The sequence below is a fragment of the Panthera uncia genome, chromosome C2, assembly GCF_023721935.1.
Source record: "Panthera uncia isolate 11264 chromosome C2, Puncia_PCG_1.0, whole genome shotgun sequence".
NCBI classification, from domain to species: Eukaryota; Metazoa; Chordata; class Mammalia; order Carnivora; family Felidae; genus Panthera; species Panthera uncia.
The window spans coordinates 1283503-1294990 of NC_064810.1; positions in this window are offsets into that span (position 1 = coordinate 1283503).

The window sequence follows — 11488 nt, forward strand, 5'->3', positions numbered from 1 at the left end:
CTCCAGCACCCAGGCTCCGGCACTGGTCGTCCAGGGCTCTGACATCGTGCCCTGCAGCCGGAGACCCCCCTGCCCGTCTGCACGGCCAGGTTCTGGCTCCTAGGACCACTCCCCAGAGGCCAAGCAGGTTTCCTGTGTCACTGTCCACAGGACATACTCGAGGGGGCCCAGACGGTGGAAGGGACACCACGCCTAGGCCCCTGCTGGACCCAAAGGCTCATGGGCTGGATTGGGGTAGCCTCGGAGACCCAGGAGGAGCCCCTAACCCGCCCGGTAACTGAGCCTCAGTTCCCTGGTAGTCAGACTCTCCTCAAGGCACTTCTTAAAAACCCACATTCCCACCGCCCTCCCAGAGCCCTGATCTACGGCTTTGGCGTGGGGGGCAGGAGGCCGTGTGGACTCCCACCGGGGAGGCGGAGCCCCCCGTGCTTATCTGTACGTCCCCTGCGGCAGGGCCCAGGTCCACCTGCCCACCACCCACACCACGGCCACCATGCCCGGCAGAGCCCGATGGTCAGTGTCCCGCTGTCCCCGGGCCTCCTGCCTAGGACCCAACTCCCGGAGGCTGGGTCCAACTGGCCGAGCCCCAGCGCAGGGTTCACAGCCACACGTGGCCCACAGCGGCCTTGCTCCTGAGTCTACACGTCCTGCCCCACTGCCTGGCCCCTACTGGCCGCCCCTCGGGCAGTTCTGGGAGGGCAGGAACAACGCCTAACTGTAGCTCGCACCCAGCCCTGCCCTGGTCCCAGGTTGGCGGTCAGTGTGGGACCCCGCGTCTCTCCCCGGACCTCAGGCTGTTCGCTCGTGGATGAGACCCGAACCCGTAACCACGGCTCCAGACTGGAGACACCAACTAATCATTCGCAAACATATTTTACAAAGGACCCCTGTCTCTGCCGGTTGTCAAATTAATTCCACGTGGAGTCAGAACTGTGAAATTTTTTGAGATCACAGCAGTAATTGCAACAGGGTGTTGGGTTGGACACTTGTGCTGTGGCCCCAGGACAGTCAGCAGCTGCCCAGAGGCAACTGCACGGTCTCCTTAGAGGAGTCCTCCCTGCAGAGGCCAAGAACAGGCGGCTGGACCCCCACCCCGTGCCTCTGCCCCTAGTGAAAGGCGTGGCTGGGTGCGAGTGCCGGGTCGGCGGGCTCCCTGGAGAAGACCGGGGGCTGCGATGCATGCCCCGGCCCTGGGGGACAGCCACCTCCCAAGCCGAGCCTACGAATCAGGCTCTCATTGGGACGGTGCAGTCTGACATGTGACCCCTCGGCTGCTGACCCGAGGACCTGGTCTGAGTCTCCCCCGAGGAATCAAAGGCGTTTGTACAGCGGGAGCCAAGGAGACTGTCTACACCTCAGCACGTGCAGCTTTGTCCCCTACATGGGATGTGCACTCCCTGGGGACCAATGACATGAAATAAACATCTTGCATTAATTGCGGGACTAACAATGACTAGAAAGTCCTAGATCCCAGCTCCAGTTTTCAGACCGGAGCGTGAGAAAAACGGTCCCTTTGGAACAACGCTCAAAGAGCAGAGAAACATAAAAACAAAGATGGATTTTAGCTACGCCCACGGTCCGTGTGCCTGACGCATGACTGGAACACTACGTCCATGAGTCCCATCCACGTGCCTGACACGTGACCGAAATGGTACACCTGTCCCGTGGCTCGGGGGGGCCCCCGCCTCCAGCCTGCTGTGAGCTGCTGATTGGGCAAGACCCAGAAAAGTGCAAGTTCTTGAATGCGTGTGCGGCACACACACGTGGACTCACACACGTGATTTTTAAAGATGCGTGAATCTGACCACGTCTATGCTGTTTTCTAAGCCGTGTGTTTCCCGTCCTCACTGGGGTACGGGGCAGTCAGGCCGGGGCGCCGTGGAAAAGCAGAAGCCCGAGGCCCCGGGGGGCACGGAGGGTGCGTGGCCGGAGAGGCCTGGAGCTCAGTGTGGATGATTCTGTAGGTGAGGCCAAGCACAGAGGGCACTGCTGCCCTGGTCGGGCTTGGGGCGATGGGGGAAGGGGATTTCCCGCACGGCATGCCCGTGGGGACGGCCGGGTCGGAGGCACCGCGGGCCAGGAGTGGGAGAGGCCGTCGTTCATCGAGGCAGCCGACACGGCCCTGCGAGACCCTGTGCTGGGCTGACACCAAGCCGTTCCGCCGTCTACACCGCCATGTGGCAGACGGCTGCTCGGGGCCACGGGCCTCTGGGGCTCTGCATGACCTGTGAGTGACACCGATGCCCTTTCCAGGGCACCCCTCCACAAGAGTCAGGCCCCCCGATCCCGGCTTCTCTCTTGTGACACAGCCGCCCGCTGCACACGCCCGTGTCACTGTCCTTCATCACGTCACCTGTGGGATCGGGCTCAGGGAACGGCCCCGGAACAAGGATTCCCTGGTGGCTGTCCTAGGCGTGCCTAATAAACCGTTCTTGGCCTCTGACCCAGCCCTCCCGTGTCTTCCACCAGCACCCACGAAAACGGGGCAGGCCAGCCGTCAGCTGAAGGCAGGGACGGTGCTGCACGCGTCATGGTTCTGGACGCACGGTCCCTGGAGATCTGCGCAGAAAGGGCTCCAGGTTTGAGCAGTGCGCGGGGACACTGGGGGACCGACGTGTCTGGGAGGGCGAGGAAAGCCATTTCAGGCCAGCTGAGCCCTGCAGCAAGGGCCCCCTGCCTTCCACAGACACACGCTGCCATTGCCCACATCGGCCGGCCCCTGCCGCCGCCGCAGGGGACGCGGTAGTGACTAGAACAGGCGCGCGTCCACAGAGCCGTCAGCCCAGGAGGGGCGCCCCGATCCCGTCAACTGCTTTAAAAGTGCCGGACGTACAGGTGTCCTCAGATCTGTGCTGTGAGAGTTCACAGGCCCGACATGTGGGGTCTGGAGGAGGAGGTCGCGAGGACCGGCCGGGGGGCTGGGTGCTGGGAACCAGGTGCACCTGACGACAAAGATGGCCCCGGGGCTGGGGGTCTCTTAAGGCTCTCGACACACCATCTTTGGGGGGCTCGACAGCAGCTTCCTGCTAGAAAGCCACGTCCCCGGCCGCCTTGTCGAGGCGGAGGAAGGTTCTCTGGCCGGAAGGGAAGGTTCTGAGACCAAAAGGGACACAGTGGCGTCAGGCATCGGAAGCACAGCCACCGAGGGTGGACCGTGGGGCCCCGGGCCGGGCAGGCGTGGGGGGCCCTGCTGGGGGGCCTGGCGGACGGGGAGCTGGGACCACGTCTCACAAGCCCTTCCCTGCAGGAAAGGCCGCCGGGACATTCACGCCGCACCCAGTGACCGATTTCACAGGTGATAATTTTGGCCAGTTTATTTGTTCAGGATTTTTTTTTTTAATATTTATTTAGTATTTTTGAGAGAGAGAGAGAGACGGCACAGTCAGGGGAGGAGCAGAGAGGGCAGAGAGCAGATCCGAAGTGGATTCCGCGCTGACAGCAGAGAACCCGGCACGGGGCTCAAACTCCCGAACAGCGAGACCGTGACCTGAGCCAAAGTCGGGTGCTTAACTGGCTGAGCCCCCCAGGCGTCGTTCAGGCCTTATTTCAACGAAGGCTCCTAGCACCTTTCACTACGTAGGGCAGATTACCGGGCTGGCTTTGCCACTCGCACAGACGTGTGACCTGGAGGAGAGGACGTCTCTGCCTGCCTCGGTTTCCCATCCACAGTGTGCAGGATGAGGCTCAGAGGATCCAGTGGGTAAAAACGTGTAAACCCCCCAGACCAGGAAGTTATTGGTGCTTCGGGGGGAAACCGAGGTGAGAGCCCAGGACGCCTGCCCAGGAGACCTCTGCCGGAGGCCTGGCCTGTGACGCCAGAGGCCGCCTTGACCCGGATGCACAGCTCGCGCCCGTTTTGGCCAAATGGGCGGTGGCTGAGGGTTAAGGTCAACAGCGAACCAAAACACGTATGACATCTGCATCAGTCGGCGAGGGCGGCCGTAACAAATACCACAGACCCAGTGGCTCCGACACCGACATTCGTTCCCTGCGCCCTGAGGGCTGGATGTCCGACGTGATGGTGCTGGCAGGGTCCTCCGTCTCCTCCCCGAGTCGTCCCTCCGTGCGGGTCTGTGTCGTGGTCTCCCGTCGGACTGGGTCAGGGCTCACGCCAGCCATCTTTTTTTATCTTGACCTCCTCTTTGAAGACCATTCCTCCAAATACGGCCACATTGTGAGCTGCTGGGGGCCAGGGTTTCAACCTGTGGGCCTTGGGAACACAACTTGGCCGATGACACCTTCTAGAGGGAACGCCTGGGGTAGGAGGATGCACCTAACACCCTCACGGCAAGGGGCTAGTTGTGGCCACGGTGCCCTGCTTAAACCTTCCTAATAAGCAGGCGTGGCGTGGGCCGGGCAGGCCTGCCCCCTGCACGGGGCTGACTCTGCCAGTCCGGTGGCTCCGGGGTGACACGTTGCTTTGGACAGGCACTCGCCAGCCTTCCTAGCGCCAGACAATCGGGGGACCTTTGCAGGAGCTCACGGGTGCCGGAAACGGTGGGGAAGGAGGCAGTCGTGATTCGGGCTCCGCGGGCCGGATGCCAAGGCGGGACCTCTGTGTGTCCCTAAATGCTAGCGTCTGTCAGGGATGCACCTGTTACTGTGTGCCTGCTTCCCAAGAACACCGCGAGGGGCCACCTCCACCTCTTCCCACTCAGGGGCCCCGAGAGGTTGGGCGACATCGCCCCACATCACAGGGATGGGCAGAGGCAGGGCCCCCCGGGACGTGGGGCTCTGGGCGTGCCTGTCCCCTGGGCCCGCCTGGAGCTGCCCCGAGCGCTCTGTGGACGGCAGCTGGCCTCCCCCGCGTCTGCTGGCCAGTCCCAGGGACTTGAGCTGGTTCGGGGGGTTGCTACGGGATTACGGTAATGTCAGGAAAAGCCATCCAGCCTGCAGACTCCGAGACGGTGATGGATTCCCCACCTGCCCCTAGACCGTACATCTGGCCCTGGCCAGGCAGGCCCTGCTCCGCCCGTCCACCTCTGATCAGGGTGATAGCTGTTTCCCTCGGGACCGGCCAGAGGGGCCTGTCCATGCTCCAGGGTGAGGCCCACTTTTGGGGACGGTCCCCAGGGTCACATCATGGCCCCAAGTACGGTTGGGGGAAACCGTTTCCTGGCCACGGCTGAGCCACTTCCTGTGAGTGGGAGGACAGCCGCTCCGCCGCATATTTGGAGATAAAAGCGCCTAGAAACACGTTCTCAGTCTGTCCTGCCATTTGCAGGGCTGTTGTGAGGCTGCACTTCAGGACTCCAGCGTCCCCAAGGAAATATTTTAATGGCTGCGAGAAATCCCAAACCCCCTCTCCCCCCGCCAGAGTCCCGCTGATCCCTTCCCCGTCGCCCAGCACAGGTACAGGCAGGATCGTGCCTTCCTTGGCGGGTCCGAGCCGCCCAGCCACGCAGGGTCGCCGCCGTGGGGGCCACTGAGAGAAATCTGGCACCCCCGGGCCGAGGGAGAACCCTGGCCCCCCGGGGCGCCCGGCTGACTCCGTGACTCAGAACGTCAGTGCCGGGCCTGGACAGCACTGAAGGCCACTGAGAGCCAGCAGGTCCCGGAGAAGGGGAGACTGAGGCCTGCACACTTGTGAGAGGCAGCGTGGGCCTCCGTGGGGACGAGGGCCAAACCTTGCCCCCGGCTGTCGGGTCTGGTCGGAGCCGAGCCTCCTAGGACCCAGGGAAAGCCACGCGGTTGGGTCAGCGTTTGCCCCGAAGTCAAAGATGCTGCGGTCCGGGAGGCTGGGCGTGGGAGTCCGGGGAAGACGAGGCAGTGAGCCTGCGGGCGGGGCTGAGGCAGGGGGCTGGGACCCCGTGTGGGTCCCCATGACATCCCCCCACAAGGTCGCCGTGAGGGGGCAGGAGCGGTGCACTGGGCAGCACTGGCGTGGCCACAGGGCGGGAGCCCCGCGTGAGGGGGGAAGCCCTCTCCCAAACCAAATAAAATGGCGGAAACTAAGCGGTGGGGGTGGGGGGCGAACTCCCAGGAGATTTAGAACATGGCCGCTGACCGTCCAGGGTGGGTGACGTAGGGCTGGAGCACAGCTGGAGAGCGGAGGGGGCAACAGGGGACCGGGGCCGGGCTGTGGAGGGCAGGCGCGAAGCACCTTCTGGTTCTGTTTGCCAGGCTCAAGGCAGAAGAGCTGGGGGGGGGGGGGGGGGGGCAACCAGAGGGGGAGGGGGCGGCGGGGGGGGGGCTAGGGGCCGAAGGAACGGGAGCCAGGAGGGGGGGCCGGGGTGTCCGGGGGGGGGCGGGGGTCCCATCTGGTGGTCCTCAGATTCTCCAGGGGCATCAGCTGCAGGATGGGGTGGGGGGCATTCGGGGCCAGAGGCTCCCCGGGCGGATGAGCAAGGCGGAGAGGAGTCTGGGCCTGACAGAAAGGGAGGCGCTGATGGGCCCGGCCCGGGAGAACAGGGGCAGGTTAGACGCTGGGGTTGGGGATGGATTCCAGGAGAGAGAAGGTTCCCAGGGCGCCGACCATCCCCTCGCCGCGGGAGGGTGGCTGTCAGCTCTCAAAGGAGCTCTTCTGATGTTCTCATGCCCCAGGCGTTCCCAGTTCCGTGAGACAAAGAAAGGAAGTTGTGGTTTGCTGGGCACCGTCCCATCAGACGTGGACATCGCTGCAGCCTTCACGGGAGGACTCTCAGACGGCTCCAGGGGATTCGGATGGACCGGCCGGCTGTGGGAACTCTCGCCCAGGTCCAGACTGTCGTCATTCTGAGGGGCCGCGGGGTCCCAGGAAGGTCAGTGGGCAGCACGGGTGTTAGTATAAAGCCTGGATCCAGACCTCTGAGGAGTCTGGGGTCCAGACCTTGACCTCCAGGAGCTTCTTATATTCAGAAAATGTGCACCTTGCTCAGCAGCCTGGTGGGATCAGGACTTGAGAGAGAGACAGACAGACAGACAGAGATACTGAGGCTAAGGGAGCATCGGGGGCGACCCCAGATTTCATTGGCTCCCTCCCCACTGGCTGTTTGCCTCTTAAATCCAGAAGTAGTCCTGTGGTTGCAGCCAAAGGGCCCCCCAACACGTGGCGGCGGGTGCCCACCTTCCGAGGGCCTGAAGAGGCTCAGAAGGGCCTCCCCGCGCGCTCACCAGCCCAGCTGGGACTCGGAGAGCCTCCCCAGGCGTTGGCTTCACTTGCTGTGCTTTAATATTCTATGCTTGACACGAGCTCCATTTTGATTGTGGAATCACCCCAGCACCCCACATCCTCAGGTGCTATTTGGGGCTCTGACTCTAAGCCCCTTTGGAAATACCTGCACAGACATGGCTGTGGTGTTGAAGGTTCCCACTGAGAAGGGCCAGGACGTGGCGCCCACCGCCCAGCGGCTCCTGCGGGAAGCAGAGGCCTGTGAACCGCGACTGCCTCCCGCACTGTGCCCGGGGCCCCATGCGCATGCACACGCTCTGGGGCCGCACGCTCCAGGGTCGCACGCTGCAGGGCCACCTCCCGCACACTCCAGGGCCGCCTCACCTCTGGGGAAACCTTGTTCGGATCAGGGCTTTCCAGCGTGTTAGTATCACCCCCGAACTAGATGTTCCCAGAGTTTGAGCTGGTGTTGGGCGTGTAACTTTATCATGTGCCTCTCGCGATAAGCACGTTCCCATCAATTTACCAAACTCAGAGAAGGGGACTTTCCACACAGCTTTTTAAATTATACTTTTATTTTACAGAAAGGGATTGTGTGCGAGTGCGTGTGCACACGAGCAAATGGGGAAGGGGCAGAGAGGGAGGGAGGGAGGGAGGGGGAACTCCAAGCAGACTTGGCACCTTCAGAGCAGAGCCCCACGTGGGGCTGGATCCCACAACCTTGAGATCGGGACCAGAGCCCAAGTCAAGAGTCTGACGCTCAACCCACCGAACGCCCCAGGCGCCCCGCCACAGAATTTGAGATGGGTTATTCTTGAAAATGCATTCGTGTCATCATTTTGAAGTGTTCAGTGACTTTGTGCTGATGATCTTTCTTCTGTGTCATCAGACACATTCTCAACTGGATGCGTGAAAACCAAGTTACGAGCTAATCCCTGGAATAAAGGCCATGGGGATAAAGGTGGAGGACACAAATAACTCCGTAATTACAGCAATTTTCCTTCCAGGTTCTGCGGGGGGTGGGGGGAGGGGGTGCATGCCTCTGCGGGCTCCGCTTGGAGCTCCGCTTGGGGCTCCGCGGCCTGCACTGCACAATGAGCCCCCGCTCCTGCCCCTGCCGCCCAGCCTCCACGGGAGGAGGTGACAGAGGGCCACGCCTAGGGCACACACTATCCCCCACAACAAAGGGGGAAAAGAGAATGGGGGGATTTTTTTTTAATTACAAAACTATCACCTTCCAGTTCCTAGCAGTAAGTTTTAAAAGCTGGATTACATGGATGATTTTCCCAGGAAATACATTTCCGAAGTACAAAGTGACTCGGGTAGAAAGAGGAAATCTAATTAGTCCAATGGCTGGGGTGGGGCGGCAGGAGCAGACAAAAAATATCCAAAGGTTTATCCTTAAACAGGCACCAGGCACGGGCAGCTTCACTGTGTCCCCACCACCGTTCAGGAATAATCTCCTCGGCGGAGAGGTGGGAGACCCGCGCTTAGGTCTCCGGACACCAGCTGCTGGGTTCGGATCCCACCTTCCCGTCTTACCAGCAGGGTGAGACCTCGCGCGGGCTACTCAGGCGCACTGTGCCTCAGGTTCCTCGTCCGTCCACGAACATGAAAATAGTACCTAACTGACGGCTGGTTTGCAAAATAAAGATCGAACGCACGTGAAACGGGTACAACTGTGACTGTCGCATAGTAAGAACTCGATCCACTTGAATTGTTACCAAGAGTTACCTGCTCCCAAACACACAGAGGCGGAAGCATCACAATTCATTCCACACGGTTAGCCAAAAACCAGTGGTGGGGATAACACACTCACGCGCTCGCTGATAGGGACATATTATTTCTATTAGACACAACTGCCCCAAACAAAAGCACCGACAAGCAGAATCCAATACGTCAGGAGCAAGTATGGCTCATCTCAGGAACGCAACGTGAGTCAACAGTACAGACAACACGTACAACATGACAGTACAGTGCATTTTATTAAGAGATCAGAAAGAGGCAAATCTTTGGTCATCTCCAAAGACAGGGCAGCTCCCCAAAAAGCACGTGGCAAAACTGAGTATCCACTACTGGATTTCGATCCTGTACAACCACGAGACCTTTAGGAAGCAAAGAATAGTAGGACAGCCGGCTAACACTCATGGATACTAGAGTGGGGGCCCAGCAGACCTGGGCAAACCGTCAGATGGCAAGCCTTTTAGGACTCCCAAGCCAGCTGGCCTCCGTCCCAACCACTCAACACCACCGTCGTGGCACAAAAGCACGAAAGCAGCCGTGACCCTGTGTACGTAAACGGGCAGGAGTGGCTGCATGCCAGTGGAACTTTATTTAGGAAAAGAGGCAATGTGGGCCGGATCTGACCCCCTGGCACTCGTTTGCAGACCCCTGGGCTGGAACCATCTGTGCAGTCAGAAACAAGACAAAGGTGCCTGATTTTATCTTGGACTCCCAATAGACGTCATAAAACAAGAAAATATATATGATGTACAAGTACTAGAAAGGCAGAGATAAAACTACAATCATCTGCATAATTATAGGACTGTTTGACTAGAAAAATCCAAACTGGCGAATCAACGGCAAGCCGTTAGAATTAAACGCGGCCAATTTTAAGGTCAGTATATAGTATTTGTTAAAACAACACTATATAATTATAACATTTTATGGGGAAAAGGGTGCCGTTTGCGACAGCAATAAAACCCAGGAATAAACCGAGAAGGAGCAAATCTGACATAAAAGAAAACTAGACAAGTTCACTGAGATCCCAATAAGTCACAAGACCCATTCCTGAGCAGGACTCCGTGGCACATCAATGTCGATTTTCCCAAATGTGCCCATACACTCAGTGCGGTCCCAAGATTCCTGACGGGACTGGTTTCTTGCAGCTGCCGCTGAACTTTATATGACAGAGAAAATGTACAAGATTAGCTGAGAGGCGTGTTTAAAAGGACACAGAAAAGGAACTGGCGATAAAGCCATCCTAGGGAGTGGACCGTGTCACGGGCAGGTCCGCGGGTCAGGACCCAAAGACCAGAGACAGAACGAAATATTTGTGGGAATTGAAGAAACGCCGACAGTAGCATTTCATGTCAGTAAAGACAGGACACCTTTCGCAGGAAATGATCACGTGCCTCTGCCTGTGCTTCTGAAAAGAAGATGTCACGTCCACCAGCCTGTGTGCCCTCTGCCCTCCGCGGAGCCGGAGAGATGGGAGGGTGGCTCCCACCTGGGTTGTGTGTTTGTGACCACTTTGTTGAGAAGCGGGAAACTTGAGGGGAGACTGGACCCTCCGAAGGGGCACAGAAGAGGCTGGGGAGTGGAGACACCACCTGGCTAAGAAGGGAAGCCCGCAGGAGGGGACACACCGGAGGGTATGGGGTACTCACCGTGACACAGAGGGACAGCATCAGCCACACCATCTGGGGTGAGGGAGGGAGCGAGAGAAGCCGCGGCCACAGCGGCAGGGCCTTGCCTGAATCCGCGGCCACCCTGGGGGTCGGGGTGGGGGTGGGGGGTTGCACCCCAGCTACCGCCCATCAGGCTGAGGGAACACGGGATAAAGGACAGCCCACCCCCTTCCGGTTCTCTTGGGCTGGATCCGATCTGCTCTCTGCAGGTTCTGGAACTCAGCTGGGAACATTCACCCCAGTGGCCAGGTCCAGAGAGTAGGGGTCACGTGGAGTTTCTCTGCCTGCGACCAGCACGAATTCCTGTCTGCACTTCATTCCGAGGAGCCCCCAGACCACCCCACCCCCCATCTGTTTGTGTTTCTGTTGACATTATCATCTAAGGAGGGCCCAGACGGGCCCTTGAAGCCGGCCTTCCAAACATAAATAAGCAGCCTGTTTCAGTAAAACAAATTACGCACTTTTTGACATTTGCCAGTGTTTTGATTCCAGAAAGGCTGTGGACAATTCCCACAGTCCTGGCCCCCAACCCGTGGCCCTGCCGCCCCTGCTCACACTCACGCACCTTCCCACAGTGCCTGCCTCTGGGGGACCCTGTCTCTGGGGGGGGCTGCCTCCGGGGGACCCTGTCTCCGGGTTGGGCCCTGCCTCTGGGGGGGCCCTGCCTCTGGGGGGGGGCCCTGCCTCCGGCGGACCCTATCTCTGGGGGGGCCTGCCTCCGGGGGACTGTGTCTCTAGGGGGGCCCTGCCTCCGGGGGACCTTGTCTCTGGGGGGGTCCTGCCTCCGGAGGACCCTATCTCTGGGGGGGGCTGCCTCTGGGGGACCCTGTCTCTGGGGGGCGCCCTGACTCTGGGGGGGCCCTGCCTCCGGAGGACCCTATCTCTGGGGGGGGACTGCCTCCGGGGGACCCTGTCTCTGGGGGGGCGCCCTGCCTCTAGGGGAGCCCTGCCTCTGGGGGGGGGCCCAGCCTCCGGAGTACCCTATCTC